General features: G+C 36.8%; 1 long non-coding RNA gene across 1 annotated transcript; it reads left to right on the top strand.

Annotated features, from left to right (window-relative positions):
* The first annotated feature begins 693 nt into the window (after positions 1-693).
* On the top strand, positions 694-3,054 carry LOC146472346 (uncharacterized). The gene is made up of 2 exons (XR_014866635.1): positions 694-1,443; positions 1,715-3,054. It is a non-coding gene; the product is annotated as an uncharacterized LOC146472346 (long non-coding RNA).
* The last annotated feature ends 9,545 nt before the right edge of the window (positions 3,055-12,599 follow it).

The following is a 12,599-nucleotide window of genomic DNA, read 5'->3' as shown; positions in this document are numbered from 1 at the left end:
GTAACCGGTTGTTATTGTTGTTGTTGTTGTTGTTGTTAAGTTTATGTGATCTAAATCGTAAAATCGTGCAATTTTAAAGATTTTAAAGGAAACTTCAGAGATACGTACCATTAAATAGTGTCATACCGAACTTTGTGGCTTTTATTGTTGTTATATTGAGATGGCATTGTTTGGTATTTCTTCCTTTTCTTTCTTTTGTTCTACATTTTTCCGAAGAAACTTTCGCTTCCCGCCGGAAAAAAAATTTAGCTTAGCGACACCTGGGGCATTCGTTTTCCATATAAGGTCAAACTACGGTATATGAGCTGATAACCGGGATTTAGTGAACCAATCAGAACGCTAGAAATGCAATATCCGAGGCTGAGAATTTAATAATTCACGTTAACCATTTGCTTGATTAATTTTTCTAGTTCATTTGAGAATCTAAATGGAAATTTAGGGTTTGCCGTTGTCGTAAACGTGTTGCTATCTATAAAACGTTTTTTTAAACAAGAGAAATCCTAACCTAAGCAGAGAATGGTAACTTTTTAATAGTACTGTAAAGAAATCACAGTAACAATTACGTTTATCTTTGATATAAACAGTACATAAGCGTTTTGTTAAAGTTAGGAGTATGATTTGTTTCTGGTTGGGCGGGAGGGGGGGGGGGGGGGTCATCAGAAAAAAATTGTTTCTGCTGGGGGGGGGGCCATGTGGAAAAAAATTGCATGCTAGGGGGGGGTCATACAGTTTCGTAGTGGTATATAACCAAATCCCACCAGCCCCCCCATGCTCATAAAAAATGAACGGTCCCTAAGTGGAGACTGATCCACTTAGTAAATTTTCAAATGCTTAAGTAATTTCACAGAATCACAAAAATCCTCTCAAACAAAAACGTTGTCTTTTACGTACTTTTCTTATTTTTGACGTTTGACCGAGATAAACCAGAATAGGTTATTTTGTCAGGACTTTTAACTACAGAAACAATGTGGGTTCCAGGCTATACAAGAAAGATTTCGGTTTGGCATTTGGTGATCCCAGCTCCAGAGTATCCCTCCTCCTAACCCCGTTTTGGGAACCCTAGAAATAGAATAAGGAAAAATTAGTTGCTTTGTGGTTCATGGAAACATTTTTTATTAATAATAGTCTTAATAAAAACAAATAAGAAAAATATGGCAATAGGACTTATATTTTTTATAACAATTTGCCAATTTACAAAAAAGCTTCTAACGCAAGTGTTCTAATTCAAAAAGCCAAAGTCTTATCATGAGTTCAGTGGCCCACAAGGAAGGAGCTTAACCACGCCAGTTTTTGTCTTTGTAGCCCGAAGCAAATGGATGCTAGTCCATTACAGGGTTAGCGTTCTAATTAAAGGAACCTAAACTAATAAAATAAATTGACGTTAAATATTATGAAAATCATGTTTAAATTTCAAACTAAGCTTAGTTCAAAAAATAGCCTGCAGTGCAGGCGTTTTTCATGGGCAAGCGCTGAATAATAAATTTAGTTCGCGTATTTGAAGGAGGCTAAGGGGGAAGGGGGAGGGGGAGGGGGGCAGGAAATGAGAGCCCCCCTCCTTTATTTCTCAGCCAGTCGTCGTCTCCTTTAGGGTCACTTTTGACTCGCTCCAGCCCTCTCGCGCTTCCTCGCCCAAGATGACAGCAACAAAGGATTATTCAGCGCTCCCGCTCCAAAAATACGCCTGCATTGCAGGCTATTCAAAAAATGGAGAAAGCATTTTACTGTTGTAAAAATTGGATATAATTATCACCCATTTTCGCGTTAAAATCTCCTTCGCGCCGGTCTTTTTGGATTTTGTGAGATTTGACAATTGGTTCAAGCTATTGAGTTATTAATAACGTGGGAAGTTTGAAGAGAGAAACGTAAGAGTTGCTCTCGGCTGCGCCTCAAGCATTTCTAGCATCTTGAGTGCTCTCCTAACTTCCTTTAGGCAAGTGCATCATATATTATATATGATTTTATATATTTATAGCATTGCCAGTGGAAATGTACGCAGATGTATGGCGAACGACTTGACGAAGGCCGGGAAAAAAGTCGAAACCAAAAACATCCACGCGAAGGAATCTATGAAATGAATAAGGTCTTACCTTCTTATGTAAGATATCTTTTGTAGTTACAAATTTATTCTTTGTCCATTTTCTTGACGGAAGAGGTTTTTCTGTGACGTTAGCGTAGCATTAGGCTGATCTTACAATAATGAAATTCTCTGCAAAGCAAAAAAAAAAAAAAGGTCGTGTTTCGTTACGCCATCAACGTGCTCAACAAGATTAAGATGCCCCTTTACGAGAACTGAATTTAATTGCGTAGATCTATAAATATCATTCAATGTAACGTAATTAATGTTTTGTAGTGTTAACAATGGAAAGTTTTTTATACTTTCCATTTTGTGACCTACTTAATCTAACTGTTTCAAACTTTTTAGATTGTAAAACTGAAACATAATTATATGATAAATTGTAATTTTATTGATGCAAATGCGTTCTAATCTTACCCAGTCTAAACAAAGAGTAACGAGAATGGGGTCCTATAGCGATGACGTCACAAAAACTAGAGCCAGAAATTATGAACTTTGCTGAGATATTCAAAAAGAGCTTGATGAAAAATGCCCACTTGCCAAAACTCAGCATCTTATTGAAATTTGAGGGTGAGATATTGGCAGTTTATACTCCGATGACTGTAAAAAAATCTCTCTAATTTTGTCTCAGTTCTAATCGTTAGTAGCCTCCTATGCAGGCGTTCTTTAGCTTGTCATGTCACGCACTCCTCCCCACTTGGGGAGGAATGCGTGACGCGACGAGCTCAAGAACGTCTGCATTGGAGAAAAAGTCGTTAGAAGATAATTTCAAATTAAAATATTCGTGACGTCACACTTTAGGATTCTATGGCATCGCTTGCTCAATCAAGTTCTTCAATCTAGTATAGTTTAATGACTTTAAAGGTTAAAAGAATAAAAAATATATACATTGACGACTTCTCAAAACTCTAAATCTTTCCTTTTAATTTCTTGTTCTAGTTATAATCTGGTGATTTCAATAAACTTTATAATTTCCGTGACACTTTCCTTTCGCGGTTAAGGAATTTCCGTGCCAACGGTAAACATCGAAATGGAGGACAACTTGACTGGGTCTTAATTTTCGCGAATCGAAGACTATGCGAAAACTACGTTTAAATTATCCAATATGGTTTAAAGCCCTCACTCTACTTAAAATTGCTCAGACCAGTGCATAGCTTTCAGTAACCCTGCCTCAAAATGTGCTGGTACATAGACAACGGTCAGTGGAGAAAGTAGGGTGGGGTCTAGAGTACGAGTTGGGAGATCCCTCGCCCACCCCACTCCCCCTCCGCCTAAAAAAGTGGAGGATGGAGGCTTCTTCAAATTCACTGTGTTAGAATAATTCAGTGGAAGACTGAAAGAAAGTGTATCCCGCATTTTTGACAATTTCCACTGTGCGTAAACTTACTATACTACTCTCATAAATCATTGATTTACTTGAACAGTTGCTGTTTTAATTTGTTGAAAGATAAAAATGGTTTTCAATAACTGTCACATCAGCAAAGTAGCTATCTATGGATATGAGGGTTAATTTCTAAAGAAACTACGGTTTTGCGTCGGTGGGTGAGTGGAAACGAATGTTTGGCTTGATCAAGAAGGTTGATAAGTTAATTTGACCATCATAAAGAGTTTCAATTTCCAACGAAACTTCATCACCAGGGTCTTTGCGACATTCAAAATGACGGTACAGAGAAGACCCCGGCACACGCTGCAAACGAATTGTGGAGTATTTTGTCACGTGACACACATGATTTTTTCCCTACTCTTCGCTTTTTTTCCATGGTACGTAAATTAATGGAGATATTTTTTTCAGTCCGTGACACAGTAATACTCGAGAAAGAATTCGAGCTCTCCGAAAAGGAGTCTGAACTATCCTTCAAGTTACTAGTTCGGATGCTCTACCACTGAGCCATATGAGACTTGTGAAGGATGGCTATTAAACTAGGTTCATGTAACAAACATCCTGCATACTGCATGGATTTGATAAGTGACATAATGATATGTGAAAGAAAGAAATCCCTTTATTATTTATTCATCAGGCTTAAAAAAAAGCAAAACATGATATTTCTTTCACAGCAGTTCATAAATTGTTTGAGCGACTAAACCCGGTTGTAAGGAGTCCCTTGCGTCACGGCATGAAGGTAAACAATAATACCTTTTTAGGATTTGAGTCCGGGAAAGGCGTTCTTGAGCATTTTTCGAAAACTAATCTCCGTTATAGTGGGGTGTCCATAGTTTGTTTCAAAACATGTTGAATTTCTCCTATAACCACCTTCATTGTTCCTTAACATAATCGCCGTTAAGTTTTAAACCGGAGAGGGCTGGAGTGTCAATTGCTTTAATTCCTTTACAAAACTTACTTTTCATGTTAACGACCTTGTTGACGTAAAATTCTATGTAAGGTTTGCGTTTTCGATTCCAAGTTTAACAAATTCTTTGGAAAATTTCTTTTAGATTAAATAATTCCTTCCTTTAGTTTATAGTCACGGAAGATCACAAGGAATATTGACTTGAGAAGTGGGCTAAATTGGGTATTCAATTTTTCTTTTTTTAATATTTGTGAAATTGACAAAAATATAAATTATTCTGGATGGTAATGAATGCAGAACAAACCAAGTAACAATTAACGGTGAAGATTTGAAAAGGTGCGTCTAATTAAAGACAGAAACCTTTTACTATACTTGAAAAAAAAAATGTAAAATCCCCTCCCCTGCCACCTTAAATCAATGATGAATTCGACTGTAAGTGCGAGGACACTTTGAACAATGATAAAAAAAATATTGAACTTGACCATTGCAAAAGGATTATTGGTTTTAAAACTGGACTTTGTAAGTAACTCTTGTGAAGTAGTACATCATAATTTTTATTGAATTTATCTGTTTACAGAAGAATTGTGTTTGTGATTTTTTTAAAACAGTTAGAATTTCGCCTTTTTGCTCTATCCTTAAAATCACCAAGATGAGCGTTCGCCAAACTGTACAATAGTAAGTTATTACAACCTCTCGCTAGCAGGGGTGCCAGAAAACATTGGTTTATAATTATGAAAATCTAAAAGGCACCGGGGGATACCCGAAGAATTTTAGGTAACGTGGGAAAGTAACATTTGTTATACCATACAACTATTTAGACCGCCTGAAGAACGTGTTTCATAAAGGAAAATTACTAAGAGTTATCAGGAGTAAGAAACTGTAACGCGATAAAAAATGTTGTTTACGTCCATCCTACAGTAAATCATGGAGCTAAAAATGTTATTTAAGGTAAGTTCAAATCTGTCTCTTTCAACAAAGTGAAAGAAGAGTTCTTCTTCCTGTCCGGTACTTTTAAATTGTAAATTCTTCTGAATTCTTTGAGGAGAAGAATGTTATTTATATAATTTTCCAACACGTTTTCATTCTCGAATTGCCTGAGTCCATTTTTTCCAATGCCGGAACCCTGTTTAACAAACTAACTCGGCCGCCGGACAGTATTTTTTGGCTTGCAGATTATCTGATGTGGTGACCAAGGGATTGGCTTTGTTTGTTATATTATGATTTGTGGATCTTCGAGTTGACTAAACCTGGTCTTTGCAATAAACAAAATTACACCCTGAATTAAGTGTGATTTCTATTACTTCAATTGAGACTTAGAACTATACTATGTGATTCTTTTCTTAAGTCACATTTTTATTTACGAAATATCTCCACAAACTTGAAAAATTCTGGCTATATAATTTCAAGATTTGTTTTTAATGAACAGCAACCTAACAACGGTTTTTAATTTAACTGTTCGATTAAAATTTATTTTACCTCGATAAACAGCGTTATAAATCGAAAGATACCCAAAGATATAACTATATCAAATTGTCGCTAATTCTGTTCTAAAACTTGCCTAATAAAAAAATAAAAAGAGAAAATAGATTGTTTTATGATCCTGTCATATTGAAGACTGGAGAATTGTTTTCCAAAATAATCTTGATATTTGACGGCAAGTTCGTTAATAATGTTGAGTTGGTGATATTTCAGTATTTTAATTCCACTCTCCACTTTAATTTTCTCTTGCCATTTACTATTACTGTTTAGAATAGTAATTTCTTGTGATGCCATTTAGGGGTTTAAGTCTTTAAGTTTTTATCTAGCCACTTTTGGAATTTATGCGGTTGAGAATATTATGCTATTGCTATATCTTTATAGGTGTTTTGGCTTTCTTATGTTTTCCACCTCTTCTTCCTTTCGATTGCCAGCGGTGAGCAGAACAACACAGGTAAATACATTCATTACAGTGCATACTACTACAAAACAACATAAAAAACTAAAGTTGTTGTTGTTGTTGTTGCTGTTGTTTTTATTGCCGTCCTTGGAGAGGCAGGGGTAGATAGTCGGGGGAAGGGCCATATATGTTTACAGCAAATCTTGGAGTTTTTTTTATTAATTTAGAATGGAAGCAAGAGAAGTCTTTGAGTGTTTTGTCCTTCCGATGTGCGAAGGTTGGAACATTAGGAAAGTTATGAAGAGGATATTACATGGCCGCGCGGAGATACGAAATTTCTCCTCGAGTGTCGAAAAATATTTCACGAGTGAGCGCTACGAACGAGTGAAATATTTTTCAATCTCCAAGCGGCCATGTAATGGTCTGTTTATTATATAAACACCAATGAAATACCCAACCATTTGGAGTCCTAAAGTAGAACAACGTGTGACAACTAAAAAATGGAAGAAGTACACGGCCTTTATGCGTGAACGAAATACAAATTCCTTTCTTTTACAATGTAATAAAGGGCTATCCTAAAATAATGGCCAATAGAATTTTAGATTTCGGAAAAGAGCCAAAGGCGCCGCTGCGAAAGGCGCGATTTATTATGTAACCATAGCAGCGGTTATCTCTTCATGTGTGAAGATAACAAGTTATTGGCACGTCTGAAGATATCGTGTTTTCGTGCGAACGCTCACCTGGTATTTCATTGGTGTTTGTATAGTAAACATTTATTAATATCCTGAAAGGGCTCCTAATGGTAGAATGTTCCTGACATAAATACTGAAGCGTGATCAGTCGAAACGTTGCGATCTACGACTTAAGGTTGCCGGATAGCTCTCGCGTCCAAGCGATGTAGCGCGTCCGGTTTAAACTGTAGATACCTGAACGCTTATATCAAATTAAAGCTTATAGAGCTGGCTATCAAATTATACCAAGAATTTTGAAATAAAATTAATAACCGAATTTTTCACACTCTTTACACGAATCAACTTTTTCACTTGGAGGAGACACTTTAAAGAGCTAAAATTCAAAGGAAATTTGTTCGTTTGCCTTCAAATCTGGACAGTAGCTAGTTTAACATATAAACAACAAAACTGTGTGCGAATTGTTTCTTTCGAAAGATTTTTTCTCCGAGAGCGATTTTTGTACGATCACTCCACATTTTTTTAGATCCTGTTTCGAAAATGTTCTGTAACTTTTCACTGCGATTGAATATGGCAAAACGCAGACTGGATCGAGTTTATCCCAGCTTGAAAACTCGTTGACACCATTATGATTCCTCACCAAGGAAAGTAGATTTCCAAGCTAAACCTAGACATATGAGAATCTTTTGCCAACTCGTTGCTCGGTATAGCACGGCTATACCAAATCTTAAATGATTCTTATGAAACACTGAGACTCTTCACATCAGACAGCCCCCGGGAGACAACCCTGACTTCTTTCAATTATTTTCCAACACTCGTGAATTACTGCAAACGAGAAAGACGAATTACTCAAAGATCTTATTTTTAAACTAAAATTTCTTTCCTCGACAAGAAGAGTGAAATATTACAGTCATATCAAAGGACCCTTGAGACAATTTTGCAAAGGATTAATCCAAAGCTTTTTCCCTTTTAAGCTCGTGACTGCACAGACCTCCTTGAAAAAGGTTTCAAGCAAGATGGCGTCTATCTCATCGACCCTGATAACAATGGGTCTTTCCATGTCTTTTGTGATCAAACAACAAACGGTGGGGGGTGGGTAGTCTTCCAAAACCGCTTCAACGGGTCGGAAGATTTCCACCGCGACTGGTATCACTACAAACATGGATTTGGTCAACTGGATGGAGAGTTCTGGCTTGGAAACGACAAGATTCACCGATTAACCAATCGGCATCAGCAACTTCTGATAGAACTAGATGGCGGCGACAACTTTACCACGCATGCTCAGTATATGTATTTCAGCGTTGATTCCGAGAAGAATTGGTACACGCTTCAGTTGGGATATTATTCAGGTTTGTGTAACTTTGATTCCTTTTACCTGATTGATCAGTCTTGTCTTCATCTTCCTTGGCCGAGAGATTGGCAAGTACGTCCCGTCTCCATAACCCCAAAGCAGTAAAGCTATGACAATGAAACTTAGACGGTAGATAGTACGTCTAAGTATTTTTCCTTTCAGGTCTGCAACGAATAGTGATGACGTAGTGTGCCGTGAGTATTGCGTCATGATTTACTATTTGAAGCCATCTTGGATCCGCTATTTTGGATTTCTAGATTTCTGCTTAACCGTTCAGAAAGCCAGAAAAAACGACCAAAAAGGAATCAAACGCTTAAATGATTTTAAAAAGGGAAAGTTACCATAAGAAAGGTAATATTTGTTCATCAAAAAAACCAGGAATATTCCAAGTCTTCAAGAGCGAATTAGTTTAGTTAAGGATTCGCTCCTGAAGAAACGGAAAAACATGCTTTGTAAGATTCTGAAACTTCTAATTAGTAAATCTTTCTTCAACGAATATGATCAAATTTTAAAATGTTTCATTTCTAAAGTAAAGCAATATATCCACATCATAAAATTAACCTTGTAGATCTTTCGCACTGATGTTTTGAATATGTAAAGAGAGAAGCTAGGTTTCAGTTTTTAAATTTTAATGACATCGCATGAAAATCAGCAATTTTGCATAAGCATAGATGGCCACCAGCAAGCAAACTTTTATGACCACTGAAAACAGCACTGTTATGGACCAGCGCGGTTCCTTCATCGTACAACAGCTGAGTCAAACTCATCCAAGTAGCGTAACATGAATACCAAGCAAATAGTTTCGGTGAAATATCTGTCCAGAAAGCCCTCATCAACTTAACAGCAAAGAAAGACAACAGTTACTTTACTTTGCTGAAATGACACCTCAAACTTTTGTAACTCGGGAAAGTAAATTCTTTTGTTTTCGGGGGAATACTACTGTCGTTTAGGGTGTAAAATGAGCAGCTAGTGTTTTTAGATTGACTATTGTTTGCGAGGTTTGTATATGCAGCTTACGATTGCTTACATATCGAGGTGTGTTAGCTTGGTGAAATATAATTTTCAAGGCCTTCAAATGATTTTATAATAACTAATACGAACATGCTGGCTGAAATCAGTTACCACTAATACTAATACTAATACTAATACTAATACTAATACTAATACTAATACTAATACTAATACTAATACTAATACTAATACTAATACTAATACTAATACTAATACTAATACTAATACTAATACTAATACTAATACTAATACTAATACTAATACTAATATTTTATTGACATCTCCCAATGGGCTTTTCAGGCCAATTCACATGCAACAAATTAACACAGTAAAAAATATACCAGTGAAGAACCGAGTTCATATCAACTAACTAATCAACCTGTCAACAATGTAAACTTTTAAAAATTCAATCACTTCAAATCTCATTTAAAATTGGTCCAAATGATATGCTTTATAGTCTCTTTCAAAAAGCGTGATGTTGGAATAGTCTTTGAGTGTTCTAGGTTGGAGTACCGCAATGATACTGCCCGGTATCGAAAGGTACACTGACCAGTGGCAGATTTGTATTCAGTGGTTAAGTACGTGGTGTATGGGGACATATAGTGTTGCGTCATTGGCTGTGACGTGAATCCTTGGGCCTTGTCTCCTACAACTCCTGATATAAAATAATAGGTGGCTTAAAAAAATTTAGCCACTGTTTGAAAAGAGAAGGGAAGGCAGGTTCAAACCGTGCAGTCTTTCCTCAAGGTGACGAGAAATACAGCCAGGGGTCTGCAGTAATTGATGCAAGCTGTTGTGGTGTCCCTGCCAATTCTGTCGAAGCTGAAAAAACTAATAACAAATAAATAAATGAATAAATAAATAAATAAATAAATAAATAAACAAGCATATAAATAATAATTATTTCACGTTAGGTTCCCTTGTAAGAAGCCAGAAAGTTATGGGGTTTTTTTCTTATCCAGGAACGGCTGGGGATTCCTTTCAGAGGCATGACAATAAGAAGTTTTCCACCTTTGACTAAGATAATGATAATGGCAAAGCACACTGCGCGAGTAAATTTTACGGTGGTTGGTGGTATGGAAACTGCTTTAATGCGAACCTGAACGGTGATTATTCTAGACCTGGAGGCGTTTTCTGGAAAGGTATCAAAGGATACAATTATTCCACATCAATGAAAATGAGAGCTGTTTTGAGTAAGTATATATTGTGATTTTGCTTGGCTAGACTGATCATGAGTCGGAAGACAATCTGAGACTGAGGTTGCATAAAAGACAGTAAATTACAAGGAAGCCTTCTGCTTTGTTTTCTTTCTATACATAAGTCAAACCTTTGATCGAGTTATCCATGACAAGACCCGAGAAAATCCCTCTGGAACGAGGGAATGGTAGAAGAAAACTCCAAGTAATCTTTAACAACTTTATAAAACCTAACCCAAAACCTTATAATTGACTTAACTTTAATTTTCAATTGACTTTGGTTTTGCTCAGTTGTTTCGATCTCGATTAAGTGTCGTAATTACTCTGACTTAATCGCAACAGACGTTATGAGTTCAATGAACCAATCAGAACTCGAGGCAAGTACATGTAATCGATCGACGGCAAGCGCGGGAAATCGCGCGCGACTAAGGCACGATTGGTTTCGGTTTGGCTTCCAGTTGGTTGAGAAAATAACGCGAACTATGCTGTAGCTCTAATAAACACAGCTTTCAACTAATCAGATTACTCTTTTACACGAAGACTCTTGCAAAATGTGACCCTGGAGCGTTGCATTTTAATTGTTTTAAGCAATGCCATAAACGTTAAACCAGGAAAAACTGAATCCAGATTTGAACAACTGGTACCGGATTCTTAAAGCCTCCTAAGATAAGACGTATCCTTAGTACTAGTACTGCTTCTTGGTAATTGCCTATTGTTATGCTAATATTGGCTATTAATACAATACTTAGGATATACTAGTCTTAGGATAGGATTGATATTAAAATAAATATCAAAAAGTGTCAAAAATGGTTTTGAAAGAAACACAGGCATTTCGGGTATCTAACCCCTCTTCAATGTGGAGAAAACCGTTTTCTCCACACGGTAGAAGGGTTGTATACCCGAAACGTTTGTGTTTCTTTCAAAACCATTTTTGACACTTTTTGACATTTTTTTTTGTATCAATCCTATCCGAAAACATTTCCAAGTGTCACGCATCTCCAAGGAACTTTCCTTTCACCGTTCATCACATATACAAGTCTTAGCTTAGGATGACTTCGTGAAACTATCCAATGGACCCCAGTGCCCTGGATATTTTATTTCAGTCACATTACCCATATCCGCGACAAAGACTCAATGATCACGAATGGCAGTTCAAATTACATTGATTTACCTTTATTTCCGCATTCTCTTATTATGTTTGGCGAAGTCTATAACATCAAATTAAAACTCCTTTCTTTGGCTCTACGTGACAGAGCCCTATTAACGACCCCATTTAAATTTCCAGGAAAAGAATGGGACTACTCCATCGATTTGATTCAAAACAGTTCTTTTGCACATGCGCAGTTAGTGGTTAAACTGTCTGCAATCAATCAGATGACCGCATGCTGGTGGGTGAAACTGTTGACTAGTAATTACACACAAGACATCACGATGTTTTCCTTTGATGAGGCTTCACTCAACAACAGTTTTGCCTTCTCCGTTCGAAGGAATTCAACAGTCAGGATCACTTTGAATGCAACTCACAAGTAAGTGAATAAAAAAGAACATTTGTTTTGAAACTTCTGAAAAACAAGAAGCCTAGCACGAGCAAGCTTCAGAGGAGTTTTAATTATGTTATATTCCTTCGATCAAATTTCTTAAACGCGCCCTTGTTTATGAAAAAAGACAAAACAGCCAATGCGCGGCATGATAATCCGGCAAACAAACTGTGTTTAGTACAAAACACCAAACTTTCTTTGTGTCGTTTTCGGCATCAATTTCAGTTTATACCACTTCTTTTGCTTCCTGCACGTTCTTAGTTAGAAAGAGAGGCTCGTGGGGGAGGAAATCAATGTATTCTGCCACGGTCCTTCATAGCACTTATATATCTACTATTACAATTATTTAACGATTGGTGCGAACCCAGAAGTCATATGGTAAGTAAGTAGAGTACAATCCTCTGGGTTATTGTAGCTCTGAGAAGGACTGCTGTTGTTAACACCAGGGGCCAATGACCCGGAGTCTTTATCTCTCGTACTAACCCTTGGAGTCAACCCTTTCACAAATAGATATATGATAAATAACAATAGTTCTTCTAAGGCCCACACCTATCCGGAACTGGCGACCTATAGCTG

The sequence above is a fragment of the Pavona decussata genome, unplaced genomic scaffold, assembly GCF_977016875.1.
Source record: "Pavona decussata unplaced genomic scaffold, jaPavDecu1.1 SCAFFOLD_100, whole genome shotgun sequence".
Lineage (NCBI taxonomy): Eukaryota > Metazoa > Cnidaria > Anthozoa > Scleractinia > Agariciidae > Pavona > Pavona decussata.
This window is presented reverse-complemented; position numbering and strand designations above follow the sequence as displayed.